The sequence below is a fragment of the Oncorhynchus masou genome, chromosome 22, assembly GCF_036934945.1.
Source record: "Oncorhynchus masou masou isolate Uvic2021 chromosome 22, UVic_Omas_1.1, whole genome shotgun sequence".
Taxonomy (NCBI): Eukaryota; Metazoa; Chordata; class Actinopteri; order Salmoniformes; family Salmonidae; genus Oncorhynchus; species Oncorhynchus masou.
In genome coordinates this window covers 21,833,351-21,857,605 of record NC_088233.1, presented here as the reverse complement: position 1 = coordinate 21,857,605, position 24,255 = coordinate 21,833,351, and the positions used below count along the sequence as shown (strand labels likewise).

The 24,255-nt window shown below is 44.8% G+C and overlaps 1 protein-coding gene across 3 annotated transcripts in view; it reads left to right on the top strand.

Moving 5' to 3' along the window:
• LOC135509179 (ankyrin repeat and BTB/POZ domain-containing protein 3-B-like) overlaps nucleotides 1-24,255 on the top strand; it is a 134,204-nt gene that overhangs the window by 2,011 nt on the left and 107,938 nt on the right. The window lies entirely within an intron of this gene.

The window sequence follows — 24,255 nt, the reverse complement described above, 5'->3', positions numbered from 1 at the left end:
CAGGAGAAAGAGGACATGTCAAATGGCTCACACAATGGTCAGAAGGTGGTGGCTCCTAAAGCCAAACAATTTTTACATTGCACATTGTCACACCTATTGCAATGGCGACAAGAGAAGGCCTTAACTGTGGCCTAACTATAGAAGGTCATGACTTTCACAGCATTCTCATTTCCAATCTGTAACGATTTATCAATTATCTCAGTGCTGGTTGGCCTTTTCAACCCATCCCAACCTCAACCCCTTTATATCGTTCCAGCCTTTCTTTCTCTGCCAAGTAGGAGTAGGCTAATTGAGGTGATTTTTCAGTATTATGGTCATGTCGGCTCCTCTCTCAGACTCAAGCGTTGCATATCTTTATAGCATCTCTGTTGCAACCAGAGCTATTTTCTTTCGCTGGTGCTTTTCATAAATATAACTCCAAATTCATTGAGGTGTTTAAATCTCCCTGTATGACTCCTCCTCCCGCTCCCCTCTTCATCCATCCTCTCCACCCTGAAGCCCCGGAGTAGCCCCCTTTGCTGGCAGCGTGGGCTACTTGGCCAGAGAGAGTGTATTTGTCCTGCAAGTTGGAGGTCAGAACACCTATTTTGCAAGTGTAATTGTTATAGGGCCCAGAGTTTCTCCTGACCATGTGATCTGACCAGGGAAACCTCTGGGCCTTATAGGCTAAGGTCCCAGAGGTCTTCGTCAGGTCATGTGGTTAGTAAATACTACTGGAACCTAGTTTAAGTTAACGCCTTACTTTTCAAATGTAAAAGACCAAGAGAGCAGCATGTTATATCTAAAGAAAACAAACTATCATTCATTGGAAAGAGCTGTTATTATACAATCCTCTACATTCCCCACTTTCCGGTGTGAAGTAAAGGCGTATTAATGTACCGTATGTGGTGAGCATTTCAAGTCATGGAAACCATTGGAACACAACAGGGTCCATTACCTCGACCACACACTGCTTCTGCTTAGACAACACTCTTCCTCCTATTCCTTCCCCCTGTTCTCACGTATACTGTAGCTACTAGCGGTTCTCCGTTGGCACATCAGGCATATGGTAACCCTGGCTCACCCCTCCCACACACCCGGGGGTTCATTTTAGCAGCTACTGCCTCAGTATTCTGCTCAGGTGTTGGGTTCCCCTCTCTGCCTTTGGTATCCTGTCAAGACAGGAAGCTTGTTCAGTGGTGGAATTGCAGTGGCAGCCCCCGCAAGCTCAAGGCAGAGGTTGCTTGTAATTTCCCTTTGTGCATGTCACGAAAAATGTATCGAGAAACAGGACACTGATGCCCAGGGGTTTCTACCACCTGGGGATGACTCATAATCACACCTTGGCTGTGAGATGTCATGACTTTAGTGATGCACCTTTTCAAGTCTGGGCAGATGTTATGGAGATAGATGGTAGCTGGGAGGAGGGTCTCACCTCGTGTGGTAGAACCCTCTCCCATGGCATTTGACCCTTCACACAGCTCCCACTCCATCAAACGGTGACGTCCAAGTACAGAAATGCTTCGCAGAGTACATAGCTCTTAGAGATGCAGGAAAATACAGCACTAGAATGAATAGCCTTCTGGGAATGGCAATCAAAAATGGACATTTAAGCAGCAAAAATCTAAATATATTTTCCTCCATAATTGTATTTTTATTTTGCTGCATGCAGCGCAACTTAGACACCTGAGGCTTACTTCATTTAGGCTTAAGTTAATAAGATGTTTTATGTCAGTATGATATGCTGTGTCTGAGTGTGTGTCTCTAGAGTCTATGAAGACTGCAGCTGTCAGAGAATGTGTAGGTTGAAGTTCCATTCAGGGGGTTCCATTCAGGCCAGGGCTCCTTTGTGCCTCATCCAGTGTTTCCCTGTGAGGTCGGTGCCTGGCGGCTGGTGCCCACAGTATGACATGTGCTGTGGTAAGCATTGTGGCCCACCAGGAATGACAGCGGTCTGCTGTGGTACCAGCCTGTTCCAGACCCTGTAATGTCTGGGGCTGGGATATCTGTGGCAGATAAAAACACACACATACACAAATTCATACACGCACACGCATAAAGTGTACACATACACACACACACATACACTGTCTCACACACACACACACTGTCTCACACACACACACACACATGGTCTCACACACAGTCACACACGTTATGTTATTCTATCCTCATGGGGACCTAAAATAAATTTCCATTCAAAATCCTATTTTCCCTAAACCTAACCTTAACCTATAACCCTAAACCTAACTCCTAAACCTAACTCCTAACCCTAAACCTAATCACTAATCCCTTACCCTAATTGTAACCCTAACCCTAAACCTTACCCCTAAGCTTAAAATAGCATTTGTCCTCATGTTTTTCTATCCCTGTGGGGACTTTTGTGGATTTTAGTTCCCCACGAGGGTAGAATAACTAACTAACACACACGCACACACGCACACACACACACACACACACACACACACACACACACACACACACACACACACACACACACACACACACACACACACACACACACACACACACACACACACACACACACACACACACACACACACACACACACACACACACACACACACACACAAAAGCCGCTTGCAATTAATGAGCAGAACTGGGTTTAATAATGAGGAGCCAGGGCAGGCAATGTTAATGTTAGATGGTGTGTGGCAGTGATTTCACAGACATTTGAGGCGAGGAGGGATTCTTGCCAACTTTACCTCATATGATCAAGCACTACGACGTGGTCAAAACCAGGCAACTCCCCACCCAGGACCCAAGGTGGAGATTGATTGTGTTTCTAAAGTTTATCTTCAACATTAGGCCTAAGAGGATTTCTGAAAAACATTTAGCTGTCTTCCTTTCTCATCCACTGCTGCGCATGATGACACATGTAGCTGGCAGACTGGCACTAAGTACTGTCACTTTGCACCAGAAAGACAGAAACTGAGCATCAGCACCATTGTATCCAAGAAGAGCTTGGAAATATAATCCTATGAAAAACCTGCAGTCTGCAGTGCTGTACCAGCAAGAAAGTGCATGCAATAGGGAGACCACAATAGTTATCCGGCAGGGTTCTGAGACATCGAGATGAATCCTAACTTCCAAATGTATGTAGCCTCCCATTGATATCACTGCATGACTAAGTAAACATTTTATTTAAGTGGAAGTTAGGATTCAACCCATAGTGAATGGCTCAGGGCGTGTGGAAAATCTGGAATTTTTGTAAAGAGGCTTTGGCATGAGGAAGTTAACAACAGATCAGTACTTCTGAATTTAGCTGGAAGAAGACAGTCTACAAGTTTCAACATGTGGATTAGTCAGACAAAACTGTGCGTCACACAATCATTCTCTATAGCCTTGCTACTAGTGATTACTTCTCTTACTGTAGCTTGGTGGCACAATCTAGTTCAGCATGCAGTATTAGGGTTGAACATTTGTTCTGGATGAAAATGTATTAAATCAACTAGCATTAGTTTATATATGATTTTGTTTTTCATTATGTATTTGCATAATTCAAAATGAATATAGCCAACAATAGAATTTGATTTGTAATTTGTTGTCATTTACTACAATGCTGCAAAAGGCTTATTGTCAGTGACAATGTGTATTTCACCTTGCTGCTGCCTATGGGAAGGAGAATAGCTCAAATTGACTCAGACAGTGTGGCATGTTGGGGCAAGACATGATAGGTGATCTATGAACAATGGTCTCTCTGTCTTTCTCTTTCTCTCTCTCTCTCTTCCCATTGTCTTTTCTCTGCTATGTTTATGTTTCCCTCAGCCGACACCAGATTTAGTCAAATAAAGCCTCTAATCTGGTCAAAGATCAACATCAGGGTCTTTCTATAAATAAAGGGGCCAATGTGTGACTTCAGGGTAAAACAAAATAATGGTTTGATATACATTTAAATATACATTTTCTTGCAGCTTCACATGTGTAGTTACAGGATTAAGAGTCTAGATAGGCACAATGAGACCGTAACTCTTAGCAACAACTAAACATCTACATCATTCAAAATGTCACATGAAATGGACATTTCTTTGTCATGCCTAGTTGCCAGGTCTAAACTTCTCTATCATTTATAGCCATGCTAATCCTTCCAGAAGAATGAAGAAGATAAACAACAGCATTTCTATATTTTTTTTAATAGTTGATATAATCATTTAATACAATAATATAATACAATGCGTTCTGTCAACAAAGTCACTGACAATAATAATAACCAAGAATTAAATCATTGTAATCAGTAAACTCTTCAAGCAGTGTGTGTGTGTGTGTGTGTGTGTGTGTGTGTGTGTGTGTGTGTGTGTGTGTGTGTGTGTGTGTGTGTGTGTGTGAAAACTAGACATCACATTCTTGCCTCCTATGTCCTTGTTTCCTCCACTCCTTGCCTCTCCTTGAAAGTGCATTGGAGACAGTGGGGAGGAACCTTCCCTCCTCTCCCTCAATGTGCTTTGAGAGGGAGGTGAGGGATGGAGGAAACAAAGGGAGAATCTCAATTGCATTTACTTCATTTCCTTCTTATCCAATGGGTTTTGAGAATGAGACGAGGAGAGAGGACGCAGCAAATCAAGGAAATGCTATTGAGGACAGAGGAAGCAAGTATTTGACAGCTATTAACCATTTTTGACAGTGCCAGACTGACTGACTGACAAACTGAGCCATAAAACCCATGGCGTGTCCAGAAACATCCCCTAGCCCCTACTGCCCAGAGTCTAGACACTTGTGGAGATCTGAGCAGGATTGATAGGTAGTGACATGGTGAGAGCTCCACCTTACCCTCTGAAAGTCTTTGTGCAATTTTGGCAGTATTGCTTACACCTGTCCAGTTTTCTCAGATCGCCACAAGTGTCTGTGGGTAGGACTAGGGGTTGTTTCTGGACAGGACCCCACAACCATTCAGGTGTGTGGTGGACCTACAGCACGACACTTGAGGTATTGGATGGATGTTTCATTACATTGCTATACACACACAGATTTGCACAGGTGTAAGCTGAACACACCCACAACACCCCATCAGGCTGATCAGACAGGTTTGAGTAGCTGGAGACCTGCTGCAAACATAAAGGATATATTTGCATGTCTACTATTCACACCCTTGCTTCATTCCAGCTAGTTAGATGTGCAACCACTGACTAACTATAGTTAAAGCATATCTCTAGTCTAGCAATAGATACAATTGTTTTGACTGTATAGCATCAATTAATAAGATATTTTATTGATTAATTTAGCCTTTATTTAACTTGGCAAGTCAGTTAAGAACAAATTCTTAATTACAATGACGGCCTAGGAACAGTGAGTTAACTGCCTTCGACGGCCTAGGAACAGTGAGTTACCTGCCTTGTTCAGGGGCAGAATGACAGACCTAGGCAAATCAGTTAAGAACAAATTCTTAATTACAATGACGGCCTAGGAACAGGTCTTGTTCTTAACTGCCTTTGACGGCCTAGGAACAGTGAGTTAACTGCCTTGTTCAGGGGCAGAATGACAGACCTTGTCAGCTCAGGGATTTGATCTAGCAACCTTTCAGTTACTGGCCCAACGCTCTAACCACTAGGCTACCTGCCGCCACTGCCTCCCCAGATTACCAATGGTTAGCTAGGTAGCTAGGAATTATCAGTCAGCTAACCATTTACAGTAACAGCTGTTCATTAATAAGTTAATACACCGTAAATCTTATGCAGAAATGTAGAAATCTTACCTTATCTTGGAACTGTGGCACGGTATGAGCAGAAATGAATGAATAGATTTATAGAATGGATTTGGAAGGGTGACCTCCTACTTTGAAAGGACAGTAAGAGTTGGCTGTGCACTTGACCAGGCATTCCACATTTAACCCCAACCACATTTGAACATCAAAATATCAAGTAGTTTTTTTGTTTTATATGCAAAAACAAAAAAAACAAGCCATTTTTAGGGGGATTTCTATTCAAAAAGGAATAAACAGACAGTTGTCATGTTCCTGATTGCTCAGTTTTAACTTGGAAAACAAAAGACCAAAACATACACAGACCGTAATCTTATTTTAAGAATCTTGATTTAATGTTGTCCGGGAAGTAGGCTAATTATCTTGAGCGTCATAACAACAGACACCAAAATGCTCTGTCAATCCTCCAGATCAACATTCATTCCAGCCCTTTGACAGCGTGCAGTATCACACTCTTTAACACTCGACTGTCATTCAGAAAATCCTTTGATGATCCTCAGCTGATGTTGTCTGATAATGTCCCCGTGAAACTAAACAGCTAGACATCACACGTGCATCAAACAACTATTATGTGTAATTATTGAAAAAAACACCGTTAATGACAGTATCGATTTTTGTTTTATTACTCATATTAAAGTTACTCTTTCTGTTTGAAGCATTGTATTTTGCAATCACATACATTATTTTGGATCAATGTGTAATTCAATTGATAAATGCTTAGTATATTATATAAGAAGAAGAACATTTATCATAAATGTAAGGAAAGAAAGGTAGTGTTTAAAGTCACTCGATTTTTGTCAAATCTGTGAAGACTCCAAGCGTGAGAAACATTTTCATACATTTTTGTACTGGTCCCCCGTAGGAATCGAACCCACAACCCTGGCGTTTCACATGCTGTTGTGCAAATGGAATAGACAACAGGTGGAAATTATAGGCAATTAGCAAGACACCCCCAATAAAGGAGTGGTTCTGCAGGTGGCAACCACAGACCACTTCTCAGTTCCTATGCTTCCTGGGTGATGTTTTGGTCACTTTTGAATGCTGGCAGTGCTTTCACTCTAGTGGTAGCATGAGACGGAGTCTACAACCCACACAAGTGGCTCAGGTATTGCAGCTCATCCAGGATGGAACATCAATGCGAGCTGTGGCTAGAAGGTTTGCTGTGTCTGTCAGCGTAGTGTCCAGAGCATGGAGGCGCTACTAGCAGACAGGCCAGTACATCAGAAGACACGGAGGAGGCCGTAGGAGGGCAACAACCCAGCAGCAGGACCTCTACCTCCGCCTTTGTGCAAGGAGGAGCACTGCCAGAGCCCTGCAAAATGACCTCCAGCAGGCCACAAATGTGCATGTGTCTGCTCAAACGGTCAGAAACAGACTCCATGAGGGTGGTATGAGGGCCCGACGTCCAAATCAAATTTTATTTGTCACATACACATGGTTAGCAGATGTTAATGCAAGTGTAGCGAAATGCTTGTGCTTCTAGTTCCGACAATGCAGTAATAACCAACAAGTAATCTAACTAACAATTCCTAAACTACTACTACACAGTGTAAGGGGATAAAGAATATGAATGAGTGATGGTACAGAGCAGCATAGGCAAGATACAGTAGATGGTATCGAGTACAGTATATACATATGAGATGAGTATGTGAACAAAGTGGCATAGTTAAAGTGGCTAGTGATACATGTATTACATAAGGATGCAGTCGATGATATAGAGTACAGTATATACGTATGCATATGAGATGAATAATGTAGGATAAGTAACATTATATAAGGTAGCATTGTTTAAAGTGGCTAGTGATATATTTACATCATTTCCCATCAATTCCCATTATTAAAGTGGCTGGAGTTGAGTCAGTGTCAGTGTGTTGGCAGCAGCCATTCAATGTTAGTGGTTGCTGTTTAACAGTCTGATGGCCTTGAGATAGAAGCTGTTTTTCAGTCTCTCGGTCCCAGCTTTGATGCACCTGTACTGACCTCGCCTTCTGGATGATAGCGGGGTGAACAGGCAGTGGCTCGGGTGGTTGTTGTCCTTGATGATCTTTATGGCCTTCCCGTAACATCGGGTGGTGTAGGTGTCCTGGAGGGCAGGTAGTTTGCCCCCGGTGATGCGTTGTGCAGACCTCACTACCATCTGGAGAGCCTTATGGTTGAGGGCGGAGCAGTTGCCGTACCAGGCGGTGATACAGCCCGCCAGGATGCTCTCGATTGTGCATCTGTAGAAGTTTGTGAGTGCTTTTGGTGACAAGCCGAATTTCTTCAGCCTCCTGAGGTTGAAGAGGCGCTGCTGCGCCTTCTTCACGATGCTGTCTGTGTGAGTGGACCAATTCAGTTTGTCTGTGATGTGTATGCCGAGGAACTTAAAACTTGCTACTCTCTCCACTACTGTTCCATCGATGTGGATAGGGGGTGTTCCCTCTGCTGTTTCCTGAAGTCCACAATCATCTCCTTAGTTTTGTTGACGTTGAGTGTGAGGTTATTTTCCTGACACCACACTCCGAGGGCCCTCACCTCCTCCCTGTAGGCCGTCTCGTCGTTGTTGGTAATCAAGCCTACCACTGTTGTGTCGTCCGCAAACTTGATGATTGAGTTGGAGGCGTGCGTGGCCACGCAGTTGTGGGTGAACAGGGAGTACAGGAGATGGCTCAGAACGCACCCTTGTGGGGCCCCAGTGTTGAGGATCAGCGGGGAGGAGATGTTGTTACCTACCCTCACCACCTGGGGGCGGCCCGTCAGGAAGTCCAGTACCCAGTTGCACAGGGCGGGGTCGAGACCCAGGGTCTCGAGCTTGATGACGAGCTTGGAGGGTACTATGGTGTTGAATGCCGAGCTGTAGTCGATGAACAGCATTCTCACATAGGTATTCCTCTTGTCCAGATGGTTTAGGGCAGTGTGCAGTGTGGTTGAGATTGCATCGTCTGTGGACCTATTTGGGCGGTAAGCAAATTGGAGTGGGTCTAGGGTGTCAGGTAGGGTGGAGGTGATATGGTCCTTGACTAGTCTCTCAAAGCACTTCATGATGACGGAAGTGAGTGCTACGGGGTGGTAGTCATTTAGCTCAGTTACCTTTCTTGGGAACAGGAACAATGGTGGCCCTCTTGAAGCATGTGGGAACAGCAGACTGGTATAGGGATTGATTGAATATGTCCGTAAACACACCAGCCAGCTGGTCTGCGCATGCTCTGAGGGCGCGGCTGGGGATGCCGTCTGGGCCTGCAGCCTTGCGAGGGTTAACAAGTTTAAATATTTTACTCACCTCGGCTGCAGTGAAGGAGAGACCGCATTTTTCCGTTGCAGGCCGTGTCAGTGGCACTGTATTACATTTAACATTTACATTTACATTACATTACATTTAAGTCATTTAGCAGACGCTCTTATCCAGAGCGACTTACAAATTGGTGAATTCACCTTCTGACATCCAGTGGAACAGCCACTTTACAATAGTGCATATAAATCATTTAAGGGGGGGTGAGAAGGATTACTTTATCCTATCCTAGGTATTCCTTGAAGAGGTGGGGTTTCAGGTGTCTCCGGAAGGTGGTGATTGACTCCGCTGTCCTGGCGTCGTGAGGGAGTTTGTTCCACCATTGGGGGGCCAGAGCAGCGAACAGTTTTGACTGGGCTGAACGGGAACTGTACTTCCTCAGTGGTAGGGAGGCGAGCAGGCCAGAGGTGGATGAACGCAGTGCCCTTGTTTGGGTGTAGGGCCTGATCAGAGCCTGGAGGTACTGCGGTGCCGTTCCCCTCACAGCTCCGTAGGCAAGCACCATGGTCTTGTAGCGGATGCGAGCTTCAGCTGGAAGCCAGTGGAGAGAGCGGAGGAGCGGGGTGACGTGAGAGAACTTGGGAAGGTTGAACACCAGACGGGCTGCGGCGTTCTGGATGAGTTGTAGGGGTTTAATGGCACAGGCAGGGAGCCCAGCCAACAGCGAGTTGCAGTAATCCAGACGGGAGATGACAAGTGCCTGGATTAGGACCTGCGCCGCTTCTTGTGTGAGGCAGGGTCGTACTCTGCGGATGTTGTAGAGCATGAACCTACAGGAACGGGCCACCGCCTTGATGTTAGTTGAGAACGACAGGGTGTTGTCCAGGATCACCCCAAGGTTCTTAGCGCTCTGGGAGGAGGACACAATGGAGTTGTCAACCGTGATGGCGAGATCATGGAACGGGCAGTCCTTCCCCGGGAGGAAGAGCAGCTCCGTCTTGCCGAGGTTCAGCTTGAGGTGGTGATCCGTCATCCACACTGATATGTCTACCAGACATGCAGAGATGCGATTCGCCACCTGGTCATCAGAAGGGGGAAAGGAGAAGATTAATTGTGTGTCGTCTGCATAGCAATGATAGGAGAGACCATGTGAGGTTATGACAGAGCCAAGTGACTTGGTGTATAGCGAGAATAGGAGAGGGCCTAGAACAGAGCCCTGGGGGACACCAGTGGTGAGAGCGCGTGGCGAGGAGACAGATTCTCGCCACGCCACCTGGTAGGAGCGACCTGTCAGGTAGGACGCAATCCAAGCGTGGGCCGCGCCGGAGATGCCCAACTCGGAGAGGGTGGAGAGGAGGATCTGATGGTTCACAGTATCGAAGGCAGCCGATAGGTCTAGAAGGATGAGAGCAGAGGAGAGAGAGTTAGCTTTAGCAGTGCGGAGCGCCTCCGTGATACAGAGAAGAGCAGTCTCAGTTGAATGACTAGTCTTGAAACCTGACTGATTTGGATCAAGAAGATCATTCTGAGAGAGATAGCGGGAGAGCTGGCCAAGGACGGCACGTTCAAGAGTTTTGGAGAGAAAAGAAAGAAGGGATACTGGTCTGTAGTTGTTGACATCGGAGGGATCGAGTGTAGGTTTTTTCAGAAGGGGTGCAATTCTCGCTCTCTTGAAGACGGAAGGGACGTAGCCAGCGGTCAGGGATGAGTTGATGAGCGAGGTGAGGTAAGGGAGAAGGTCTCCGGAAATGGTCTGGAGAAGAGAGGAGGGGATAGGGTCAAGCGGGCAGGTTGTTGGGCGGCCGGCCGTCACAAGAAGCGAGATTTCATCTGGAGAGAGAGGGGAGAAAGAGGTCAGAGCACAGGGTAGGGCAGTGTGAGCAGAACCAGCGGTGTCGTTTGACTTAGCAAACGAGGATCGGATGTCGTCGACCTTCTTTTCAAAATGGTTGACGAAGTCATCTGCAGAGAGGGAGGAGGGGGGGAGGGGGAGGAGGATTCAGGAGGGAGGAGAAGGTGGCAAAGAGCTTCCTAGGGTTAGAGGCAGATGCTTGGAATTTAGAGTGGTAGAAAGTGGCTTTAGCAGCAGAGACAGAGGAGGAAAATGTAGAGAGGAGGGAGTGAAAGGATGCCAGGTCCGCAGGGAGGCGAGTTTTCCTCCATTTCCGCTCGGCTGCCCGGAGCACTGTTCTGTATTGTCCTCAAAGCGGGCAAAAAAGTTATTTTGTCTGCCTGGGAGCAAGACATCCTGGTCCGTGACTGGGCTGGATTTCTTCCCGTAGTCCGTGATTGACTGTAGACCCTGCCACATGCCTCTTGTGTCTGAGCCGTTGAATTGAGATTCTACTTTGTCTCTGTACTGACGCTTAGCTTGTTTGATAGCCTTACGGAGGGAATAGCTGCACTGTTTGTATTCAGTCATGTTACCAGACACCTTGCCCTGATTAAAAGCAGTGGTTCGTGCTTTCAGTTTCACGCGAATGCTGCCATTAATCCACGGTTTCTGGTTAGGGAATGTTTTAATCGTTGCTATGGGAACGACATCTTCAACGCACGTTCTAATGAACTCGCACACCGAATCAGCGTATTCGTCAATGTTGTTATCTGACGCAATACGAAACATGTCCCAGTCCACGTGATGGAAGCAGTCTTGGAGTGTGGAGTCAGCTTGGTCGGACCAGCGTTGGACAGACCTCAGCGTGGGAGCTTCTTGTTTTAGTTTTTGTCTGTAGGCAGGTATCAGCAAAATGGAGTCGTGGTCAGCTTTTCCGAAAGGGGGACGGGGCAGAGCCTTATATGCGTTGCGGAAGTTAGAGTAACAGTGATCCAAGGTTTTTCCACCCCTGGTTGCGCAATCGATATTCTGATAAAATTTAGGGAGTCTTGTTTTCAGATTAGCCTTGTTAAAATCCCCAGCAACAATGAATGCAGCCTCCGGATAAATGGTTTCCAGTTTGCAAAGAGTTAAATAAAGTTCGTTCAGAGCCATCGATGTGTCTGCTTGGGGGGGGATATATACGGCTGTGATTATAATCGAAGAGAATTCTCTTGGTAGATAATGCGGTCTACATTTGATTGTGAGGAATTCTAAATCAGGTGAACAGAAGGATTTGAGTTCCTGTATGTTTCTTTCATCGCACCATGTCTCGTTAGCCATAAGGCATACGCCCCCACCCCTCTTCTTACCAGAAAGGTGTTTGTTTCTGTCGGCGCGATGTGTGGAGAAACCCGTTGGCTGCACGGCTTCGGATAGCGTCTCTCCAGTGAGCCATGTTTCCGTGAAGCTCAGAACGCTACAGTCTCTGATGTCCCTCTGGAATGCTACCCTTGCTCGGATTTCATCAACCTTGTTGTCAAGAGACTGGACATTGGCAAGACGAATGCTAGGGAGTGGTGCACGGTGTGCCCGTCTCCGGAGTCTGACCAGAAGACCGCCTCGTTTCCCTCTTTTTCGGAGTCGTTTTTTTGGGTCGCTGCATGCGATCCATTCCGTTGTCCTGTTTGTAAGGCAGAACACAGGATCCGCGTCGCGAAAAACATATTCTTGGTCGTACTGATGGTGAGTTGACGCTGATCTTATATACAGTAGTTCTTCTCGACTGTATGTAATGAAACCTAAGATGACCTGGGGTACTAATGTAAGAAATAACACGTAAAAAAACAAAAAACTGCATAGTTTCCTAGGAACGCGAAGCGAGGCGGCCATCTCTGTCGGCGCCGGAAGATGGGGGTTGTCCACAGGTAGGGGTTTGCTTACGGCCCAACACCGTGCAGGACGTTTGGCATTTGCCAGAGAACACCAAGATTGGCAAATTCGCCACTGGCGCCCTGTGCTCTTCACAGATGAAAGCAGGTTCACACTGAGCATGTGACAGACGTGACAGAGTCTGGAGACGCCGTGGAGAACGTTCTGCTGCCTGCAACATCCTCCAGCATGACCGGTTTGGCGGTGGGTCAGTCATGGTGTGGGGTTGCATTTCTTTGGGGGGCTGTGCGGCCCATGTGCTCGCCAGAGGTAGCCTGACTGCCATTAGGTACCGAGATGAGATCCTCAGACCCCTTGTGAGACCATATGCTTGTGCGGTTGGTCCTGGGTTCCTCCTAATGCAAGACAATGCTAGACCTCATGTAGCTGGAGTGTGTCAGCAGTTCCTGCAAGAGGAAGCCATTGATGCTATGGACTGGGCCGCCCGTTCCCCAGACCTGAATCAAATTGAGCACATCTGGGACATCATGTCTCGCTCCATCCACCAACGCCACGTTGCACCACAGACTGTCCAGGAGTTGACGGATGCTTTAGTCCAGGTCTGGGAGGAGATCCCTCAGGAGACCATCTGCCACCTCATCAGGAGCATGCCCAGGTGTTGTAGGGAGGTCATACAGGCACGTGGAGGCCACACACACTACTGAGCCTCATTTTGACTTGTTTTAAGGACATTACATCAAAGTTGGATCAGCCTGTAGTGTGGTTTTCCACTTTAATTTTGAGTGTGACTCCAAATTCAGACCTCCATGGGTTGATACATTTGATTTCCACTGATAATTTTTGTGTGATTTTGTTGTCAGCACATTCAACTATGTAAAGAAAAAAGTATTTAATAAGAATATTTCATTCATTCAGATCTCGGATGTGTTATTTTAGTGTTCCCTTAATTTTTTTGAGCAGTGTATATTTTGCTGCATTCTGAGGTGTTCTTAACCTTTAACAGCCGTTTGCTGGTATGAAATGCCAATGGGAACACTATAATATACTATTCCCACTAATCCTCAGCTATGGCAATGGGGCTCTGTCTTGTGGCTTTGTGAGATAAAGGTATAGGGACACTATTATTCTAGCCTTGTGTAAACCACTTTGTGTGCTTCCCCTACAGAGGGGAAATAAATGACTATCAGCTGTACAAACACAGAGCCTGATGTAGTTCATATAGAAGATATAAACATCTTCGCTCCAGGCATGTCACCGTCTCAGAGAAATAAACATGTACCTATTCCCATGTGATTTCTCATTTGTAGTGTTATTAAAGGTAAAGACGGTTCAGGGCACGGGGAACAACATTAAGACAATTTATTCAATATACTGACGATGTCACCGCAGACATGCTCTGTGTGTGTGTGTTTGCGTGTGTGTGTATGTTTGAGAAAGAGAACAGCAATCACATAATTATACTTTTTTTGCTGGGTCACTTCCTAGAGCCCAGTGGAACTGCTGATGGAATACTGATTCTGCTCCGAAGGACCGCTATCCCATTACCTCCCATGTGAGATCAGAACGGTCACCTCAGGAGTGTGTGTGTGTGTGTGCACTTCCTCCCTTTGCCCCTAACAGCTCTCACAGCCTTGGCCCTTGCTTTAGTCAGAAAACCTTCCAACCCTCGTCGGATGGATTCAATAAGATTACTCCTGAAAAGAGAGGATATCTCTATTCTCTCTCTTCTCTGAGTCTCCTTTCTCAGTGCATTCATAATGAGGCACCTTTCTGTCATGTCTTTTATTCAGAGTAAGAGAGAGGTCGTATTCACTACAGTTCTATTTAATTGAAGTAGGCAACAAATGGAAGAAAATGGACTGAAACATGGAGAAACTACCTGAACTTGTCCAATAAGAAGAAAGAAAATGCTACGGCGTTCAGGACCATGAGTTTGGGTGACCTTGTCCTTTCCTGGCTGTCTGGCAGGGGTCTAATAGTGCTGTCAGTCCAGACATTGAGGGCCCTGCTGGGAACCCATTCCTCCCTTCAGCCCTGCCTACTACAAACTGAGAGACAGACACATGTGCCTGGGCCTTGACAGATATCCCCCTATCCAGCTTCCTTCTCTAGTTTCAACATGTGTGTGTCCGTGATGGGTGGAGGTGGGTAGATTGGTATGTGTGTGTGTGTGGGTACATGTGTGTGGGTCTGTGGAAGTGTGTGTGAGTCTGTGTAAAGTGAAAGCCTGTCAGAAACCTCATTCGTACAGGCAGCTCTCTCTCTTCGCCCCTAACTCTTAGACATTGACTGAGTAGCTCCGCTCAGCCTTGTGTAGTACCCACTTCATATGGTACGCATTACTACTCAAAATGCATTACTCCTCGAAACGCATTACTCCTCAAAATGCATTACTCCTAAAAACATTACTATTCGAAATGTATTACTTGTTGAAACGCAGTACTCCTAACCACATTACTCCTTGAAATACATTACTCCTAACCACATTACTCCTCGAAACACATTACTCCTCGAAACACATTACTCCTCGAAACGCATTACTCCTAAAACATTACTCCTAAAAAACATTACTCCTCAAAACACATTGCTCCACGAAACGCCATTACTCCTAAAAACATTACTCCTCAAAACACATTGCTCCACGAAACGCATTACTCCTAAAAACATTACTCCTCGAAATGCATTACTCCTAAAAACATTACTCCTCGAAATGCATTACTCCTAAAAACATTACTCCTCGAAATGCATTACTCCTGAAAGGTATATCTATTTTTGTTTCATTACATTTTTTATTGCAAACAGATGGTGGTTTCTGTGTGACTCTTATTTCATCCTCACTGAGGATCAGTGACACACAGAATAACAGGCTCGTTGTGACAAAACAGATGGAGTGTAGGTAAAGCATGGCCCTTCATTTTGGCACCTTATTCCCTACATAGTACTTCATGTGTTGGGGGAGAGGGAAGGACACAGGATTAGATTTATATTTGTCTTAAATAACTGAAATAAGGAAGCTCAGATGGTTTCTCTATCGAGGGAGCATTTTGTAGTTTTACTTAAAGCTAACTGTTTGTTTTGCCATATGTATTTGCTTTATGGCTTAGTAACATTGACTAATGAAGACCACTTCAAAATCTCAGTGCTTTACAGGGTAACGTTCAATAAGGGAAATATTTATAGTGCAGTTGTATCTGGTAACTTGATCTATTCAGCAGAGTCCAGAAATGACAATAATTGGACTCAAGAGAGATTAAAGGGGCACACACAGAGGGAGAGAAAGAGAGAGAGAGGTGATAGCACTTGCAACAGTTTGAGATTTCATCAGCTCTAACTCTAGAAGGCTACCACTATTTCACTGTTGTGTGTTGTTCTGTACTAGATGTGTTCAAAGTTAGTTCATCCTTGTGATTTCTGATTAATGGCCAGTCACCACTGTGTGGTAGATAAGTAGATGATGTGGTCGTTGTCTTTATTTTCTCAGTATCAGTCATCAGACAGACACTGAAACTAAATGTACAGTGATTCACAGGGACTGGCAGAGTAGGTGACAGGTTAGGTTGTGACAGGTGTGTCAGGCCTTGTCTCAGCATGTCGCCCTTTGTGAGCCAGACAGGTGTGTGTGAGAGAGTCTGGCACACTTCCTGCACTGTGGAAGTCTCCCGTTCAAAGGAGCCACAGATCAAGTAAGGACGTTCACTAAGAACAAGTTACCAACAGGTTTGCATAGCTAGAGACCAGGCTGAAGTTAGAGTGGTGATATGGTATATAATTATTCTTGAGAGGCAAAAATCAAATTTGGAAACCAGTGAAATAAGTGTAGTCAGTGACTTTGTGTCGTTTGCTACTGTGGAGTTATCAGCCATAACAAGCCTAGGCAGTGCAGTTGTTTATATTATCAAAGGAATAATTAGACACACAAACTCCTACATTAAAGTCTTTCTAACTCACATCCCCCAAATGAATGAACACCTTCATCAGATTTCCTGTTCCTGTGTCTGTCTGTGGGCCCATGCAAGTGACGCTCAGTCACAGAGAAGAAAGCTCTCAGGTCACATGATTCAAGTAATGAAGCTCTCTCTCATTAAGTTCCTGACTGTGGGCCGTGGAGCTGAGTGCTGTGTCTGGCTGGCTCGTCTGTGATCACAGAGACAAAAGACAGTGTGTTTGATGAATTTAAACAGCGGCAAGCTAATTACGGTGATGAATGCTAACAAATGTGTCTCTTTCTATCTGGGGTTGTAAGGAAGGGAGTTAGCTAGTCCAGTAGAATTCCAGTGGTTCTGGAACGTTCCTCCTAAAGTTTTATGGTAATATTATTACACTCAGGATGGCAGGGGGCCCAGGGACGAGGGACTGTGTTGAAATGGCAAAACCGCCATATTTTTCTCCCATAGCTTTTTAGTAAATGTCACATTTAGATCTGAAGGCACCGGTTCAATACTCATCTATATTGAAGTTCCCTTTTGGAAAAATAAAGTTATTCTATTCCATTCCATTCTACTTTATTGCTCCCCAGAAGACTATGATATATGTTAAAACAGTATTCTCTGCCCCTATAACCTTCTGCCAACTTGCAGACCTTATCACCTCCTAGTTGGTAATCTCATTCACAGCTGCAGTCAGTGAGAGACAGACTTTGACGGGTTGGTGCACATCGTATTGCTACGAGATCCAGAGCTGAGCGATAGAGGTAAATAAGGAGGCACAGAGAGAGAGAGAAAGAAAGAGATAAACAGAGACAGCGAGAGGGGGGAGTGAAGGAGAGAAAGAGAGACAGAGAGAGAAAAAAGAGCACTAAGCCCTGCACCCTGCAGTGAACTCCTGGGGCTGTCTGCAGCGTGCTGGCAGGGGGAATCTGAATCCATCCAATTTGGTCTATTTGCTCTGCTAACGGTGTCTAAAAGTAGGCCAGCCTGTGCCTAAAAGCAGAGCTGCCAAAATGACTGCACAAGCACAGGCCTGCACTTGACAAGGAGGGTGACAAGAGGTCTGGCAGGAAGGGCAGGACACAGGGCTGCGATTGAGAAGAGGAAGTCCTTAAATATAAGTCAAAAGGAGACCTAGACAGCCGTACTATTATTACTACAGCCAACCAGCCCACATTGTTAAACAAAGCCAAGCTGTGTGGTATGGTGCTTTATGCTTGTGGTAGCTAGTAAACTGGTTGTGTTCTACTACAGTACACTGTCCTTCTCTCAGCACATCCAAGCTGCAGGCTAAGGATAAATCTAGACTTGGTTCCCTCTATCCGAATTGCTCCTCTTTCACCCCAGCTGCCAAACTAACACTGATTCAGATTACCATCCTAGATTACAGAGACGTAATTTATAATGTATAGATGGGCAGGTAAGGGTGCTGTCGAGTGGCTAGATGTTCTTTACCATTTGGCCATCAGATTTGCCACCAATGTTCCTTATAGGAGGCCTCCCTCCCCACTATCTGAGATACCTACTGCAGCCCTCATCCTCCACATACAACACCCGTTCTGCCAGTCACATTCTGTTAAAGGTCCCCAAAGCACACACATCCCTGGGTCGCTCCTCTTTTCAGTTTGCTGCAGCTAGCGACGGGAACGAGCTGCAAAAAACACTCAAACTGGACAGTTGTATCTCTATCTCTACTGTCAAAGACTCAATCATAAACACACTTACTGACACTTGTGGCTGCTTCGCATGATGCATTGTTGTCTCTACCTTTTTGCCCTTCGTGCTGTACCATGTTTGTGCTGCTGCCATGTTGTGTTGCTACAGTGTTGTTGTCATGTTGTGTTGCTACCGTGCTGTGTTGTCATGTGTTGATACCATGCTGTGTTGTCTTAGGTCTCTCTTTATGTAGTGTTGTGGTGTCTCTCTTGTCGTGATGTGTGTTTTGTTCTACTTTTTTAAAATCCCAGCCATCGTCCTTGCAGGAGGCCTTTAGTCTTTTGGTAGGCCGTCATTGTAAATACGAATTTGTTCTTAAATGACTTGCCTACTTAAATAAAGGTTAAATGAAAAAAAACACAAAAAACAAAGCTCAGAGAACAGAGCAAAAATGACCAACAGAAATGTATGGCTATAGGCTAATACTAGCACCATTTGGTCTTATGCTTATTTTGTTATGTAATCTTTTCATCACATTGTGCTATAGGCTGCAGATGGATGGTGATGCATTGTGACACCCAGTACAGGGATGTACACAGTCATAGCCACAGGGCAGTGTCCTGTGATAATGGGGTGTAAGGGCATTCTGATAGACCCTTGGCCCCCTCTGCTCTCTCTATCTCTCAGCACCTCCAGCTGTGTGATAACCAAAACAGAGGCAGAGGGTTGTCAGGGCGGACGATTGATGCTGACCCCTATACTCTCTGCTCTCCCTGGGGGTCCCGAGTTGTACATGGACCTCAACACACCCGCAGAGGCTGCCACAGGCTATGGGGGGGGGGGGAGTGTTGAGGAACCAGACGTGTGCCCCCAGGAAGTGAACAGATCCATACTTGATTAAACAATTTAACATTCCACAGCATCAGATTCAGATAACTCTCTGTTGTTGTTCTGTAACCCCCTCCCACCCCTCAGAATAGAATGGTCAAATGCAAAGCATTGATTTTCAGACCAGTTTCTGCTCTAATGGATAGAACGATGAGCTTCATTTTGCTGTGATGGGAGCCTGTCAAGCCCTCTGGCCATAGTCGATAGTGATGGGCCAACAATCAGCAGCAACGTTAGAGAAAACTAGAGAAAGACAAACGGATAAAGAGAGACAGCTCTTATTGCCCAGAGGGATAGGCTAAGGTGGCTGTGAAGCCAATATTCCAACTGACCCACCTCACCCAGCCACAGGGGAGGGTAAATCTGTCATGCTGTTTATAGCAAGATGTTCTTTGCTTCTCATCCTATAGGAATCATAGTGAGAGAGCCAGATAGCGTTTTCTTGAGTAATAAGGGAAGAGAAAGGGACATGGGATATCTAGTCAGTTGCACAACTGAATTCCTTCAACCGAAATGTGTCTTCCGCATTTAAACTAAGCCCTCTGAATCAGAGAGGTGCGGAGGGTTGCCTTAAATCGACGTCCACGTCATCGGCGCCCGGGGAGCATTTGTTGTTGAGGTTAACTGCCTTGCTCAAGGGCAGAACGGCAGATTTTTCCACCTTGTACATTGTAACATACATTGTACATTGTAACGATCAGTAGCATGCTTCCTATACCCAAGAGTATTTAAATAGATGTATCTGATGTTGCTGTAGCATGTTTTTTTAAAGGATCAGGGGATAGTGGTTGCAATTCAAAGCATGATAAAATCATTTGCATGTCAGTGCTGGCAGGCTGAAGAAATATGAAAGCGTACTGTCCTGTCTGTTTTCACAATGTGTACACAATGTGTACAGTTGAAGTCGGAAGTTCACATACACCTTAGCCAAAAACATTTAAACTCAGTTTTTCACAATTCCTGACATTTAATCCTAGTAAAAATCCCCTGTCTTAGGTCAGTGAGGATCACCATTTTATTTTAAGAATGGGAAATGTCAGAATAATAGTAGAGAGAATGATTTATTACAGTTTTTATTCCTTTCATCACATTCCCAGTGGGTCAGGAGTTTACATACACTCAATTAGTATTTGGTAGCATTGCCTTTAAATTGTTTAACTTGGGTCAAACGTTTCGGGAAGCGTTCCACAAGCTTCCCACAATAAGTTGGGTGAATTTTGGCCCATTCCTCCTGACAGAGCTGGTGTAACTGAGTCAGGTTTGTAGGCCTCCTTGCTCACACACACTTTTTTTTCAGTTCTCCCTACAAATGTTCTATAGGATTGAGGTCAGGGCTTTGTGATGGCCACTCCAATACCTTGACTTTGTTGTCCTTAAGCCATTTTGCCACAACTTTGGAAGTATGCTTGGGGTCATTGTCCATTTGGAAGACCCATTTGCGACCAAGCTTTAACTTCCTGACTGATGTCTTGAGATGTTGCTTCAATATATTCACATAATTTTCTTTTCTCATGATGTCATCTATTTTGTGAAGTGCACCTGTCCCTCCTGCAGAAAAGCACCCCCACAACACGATGCTGCCACCCCCGTGCTTCACGGTTGGGATGGTGTTCTTCGGCTTGCCAGCTTCCCCCTTTTTCCTCCAAACATAACTATGGTCATTATGGCCAAACAGTTCTATTTTTGTTTCATCAGACAAGAGGACATTTCTCCAAAAAGTACGAACTTTGTCCCCATGTGCAGTTGCAAACCGTAGTCTGGCTTTTTTATGCCGGTTTTGGAGCTGTGGCTTCTTCCTTGCTGATCGGCCTTTCAGGTTATGTTGATATAGGACTCGTTTTACTGTGGATATAAATACTTTTGTACCTGTTTCCTCCAGCATCTTCAGAAGGTCCTTTGCTGTTCTTCTGGGATCGATTTGCACTTTTCGCACCAATATATGTTCATCTCTAGGAGACAGAACATGTCTCCTTCCTGAGCAGTATGATGGCTGCGTGGTCCCATGGTGTTTATTCTTGCGTACTATTATTTGTACAGATGAACGTGGTACCTTCAGGCATTTTCCCCATTTTTTTGGAGTGGCCTCCCGGTCTTTAGTGCCAGCCGTGACCCTGTGTAATCCTGGGCCCTCTTTCTGGTTTCCTCCGCCTTCCTCGCTGCTTCTACCTGCTCCCATGGAAAGTGCTCCCAAGGATGAACCAGACTTGTGGAGGTCTACAATTTCTTTTCTGAGGTCTTGGCTGATTTCTTTTGATTTCCCCATGATGTCAAGCAAAGATGCACTGAGTTTGAAGGTAGGCCTTGAAACACATCAACAGATAAACCTCCTATTGACTCAAATTATGTCAATTAGCTGATCAGAAGCTTCTCAAGCCATGACATCATTTTCTGGAATTTTCCAAGCTGTTTAAAAGCACAGTCAACTTAGTGTATGTAAACTTCTGACCCACTGGAATTGTGACACAGTGAGTTATAAGTGAAATAATTTGTCTTTAAAAAATTGTTAGAAAAATTGTGTCATGCACAAAGTAGATGTCCTAACCGACTTGCCAAAACTATAGTTCGTTAACAAGAAATTTGTGAAGTGGTTGAAAAATGAGTTTTAATGACTCCAACCTAAGTGTATGTAAACTTCCGACTTCAACTGTATATTGGATTCTTGATGTGAGGGATAACTGAATTGCCTTTGCTCCAGACATTGTTTAGGGCAGCCATGAAGGTTAAGAGTATGATTGTCTAGGGAGATTTATATGCCACCGTATAAGGTTATTGTGTATATAATCTAACTGCGTAGACCATGAGCTGTGCAAATTGTGTTAGAATTTGAATCATTTCCTCGGGTTCGGTTTCAGACTCCCCCAAATAAATCACTTCTTATCACAGGAGCTTTGCCTCTCAAGGCCCAATTGTCAATGGAGAAAAATGAGAAAGTAGCGGAGGATGATTTTGATCTGTTCAGGGACCTCATACAAATAAATCACGCTACATCAGTCACTCCAGCTAGCAAAGTCACATTCACCATCCATTCTCATCAGAAATAGTGACAGTTGAAAAGCATCTCAGACAGGAACTACAAAAATGTGAAGTGAATGCATTACATAGTGGGTTCAGAAGTCCAAGTGGTAGGGTTACACTTGCAACTCTACTTATGTATGCATTCATAAAGCCTTCATAAGAGCTACGTAAGACCTAACATTCATCATAGGCAGGCATAAACATTATGAACAATGGCATAAGATAGCAGTCAGGCTTTCTAAGTAATTAGTTTCTTTCTGGGTGTGATAATGAGATATTGTCAACTAATGTGGTTGTTATTAGATATTTCTTCTGGCAACTCAGAATCCCATGAGTACATTTGATGGCTGGAGGCCTGTATTAAACCCTCCCCAGCCTAGCCATCCCGTCCTAGATGATAGGGTTTGATGAAGTGAAAGTCAGTCAGAGTGACAGGGACCGTGTCCTGGGATGCTCGGCCAAGCTTTGTTCACTTCTGGTGCACTCACCCATCACTATTGTTCAACCGTGCCTAGTCAGAGAAAAACCTCACAAGCTAAAAGTTTATTCAGTGGTATGTAGGTATGTACAAACGTACAATCTCTGCAACACTGCTGCTCAGTGTTCTACTGTTAGACCTGTCATGGTTCTGAACATGGAATAATCTCTTTCTTGGGAACATTGTAGAGGGACATGAGAAATATGAGACAACAGCCATTTTTATTGCCATCCATTATGTTGTGCCTTCTGTGCATTACATCTTTATTTCTCTGCCCGGTCCTGTCTTTCCCCGTCCAAGAATAAACCGCTCATACGTCTTTATTGCCGTAAGAGGCAGGGGGTTTACCTACATTACATTTGGAATGACGATGAATGCATACGAGCATTGACTGTATAGGATATCTCTCTGAAATCATGTCTCATATGGGCTGCTCTCTTTGATCAGAAATTGTATCTCCTCACCCAAGTGGAAGTCATCATAAGGCATCATGGGAAAATGACTCAAGATACTCTATGCTCAGTAGGACCATTAAGCTCTTTACTTTCCACTGAATTCCCTCTGTGCCACTGGCTGATCCTCAATGGCATTCAAGCGCCATTAAGTAGCCATTAAGTTATGCTTTATTTGAAAATTAAATCCACTTCATTTGCCTTGGGAGGGAAAATAAGTGCTTTGCCTTATTTTAGTTAGTGCCGCGGTTACCGACGACGCTAATGACATTATGTGAAGCTAGCTATTAGGAATGCTATGCAGTTCCTTGAAAGAATTGTGTTTGGTGACAGTCTCATAAGTAGTTCAACAGCAAGGGTATATTGCCATATGGAATATGCCCCAGTCAGTCACCTTCTAGGCTGTGAACACTAGTAACGCCAAACCCATGTTTTAAATACAGCACAGTCACTGGAAACTATCTCAGGAATCCCCTCAAACACCCAACAAAATGATATCATCACCCCTCGCCACATTCAAAACAAACACATTTGGGCAGCCCACACCAAACCTCCCCACTGTGTTTTTCGTGCCTCAGGGTTTTGATTCATTGACATGTTTTTTTAAATCGTTGTTAGCCATACTCAGCAAATCAAAGGCTTTTGATTTTGAAGTGGATAGCTCCATTGCTTGTAATGATGGGTCTTTAAAAGAGTTTTATAGCCCATCTCTGGGATTGGGAAGACTGGGAAGACCCAAAACCACAGTGATGTCATAATGGAATGCCATCCAAGAGGGCGGGATATCTGGCATTCCCAGGAATGGTTACTCCTTTATAATTCTGTCAGTGATGTAAAATACTTAGATTGCTCGGTTACTAAACTCTTCCCCACACTTTTACTGCTCTGAAAAGGAGTAGTATTTCAAAGCATCAGTTATTTCATGTGTTCAGTGCTGCTAATGAGTACAGTGCTCTTAGGGTATGACTTTATGCATGATTTATTATTATTTTTTTACCTTTATTTAACTAGGAAAGTCAGTTAAGGACACATTATATTTTCAATGACGGCCTAGGAACAGTGGGTTAACTGCCTTGTTCAGGGGCAAAACGACAGATTTTTACCTTGTCAGCTCAGGGATTCTATCTTGCAACCTTACGGTTAACTCGTCCAACGCCTCTGGACCAATTGGGATCTGGGATGGGAGAGGGGACCAACATGTTTGTTGGCTTGGTTTGTGGGTTTGTTAGCA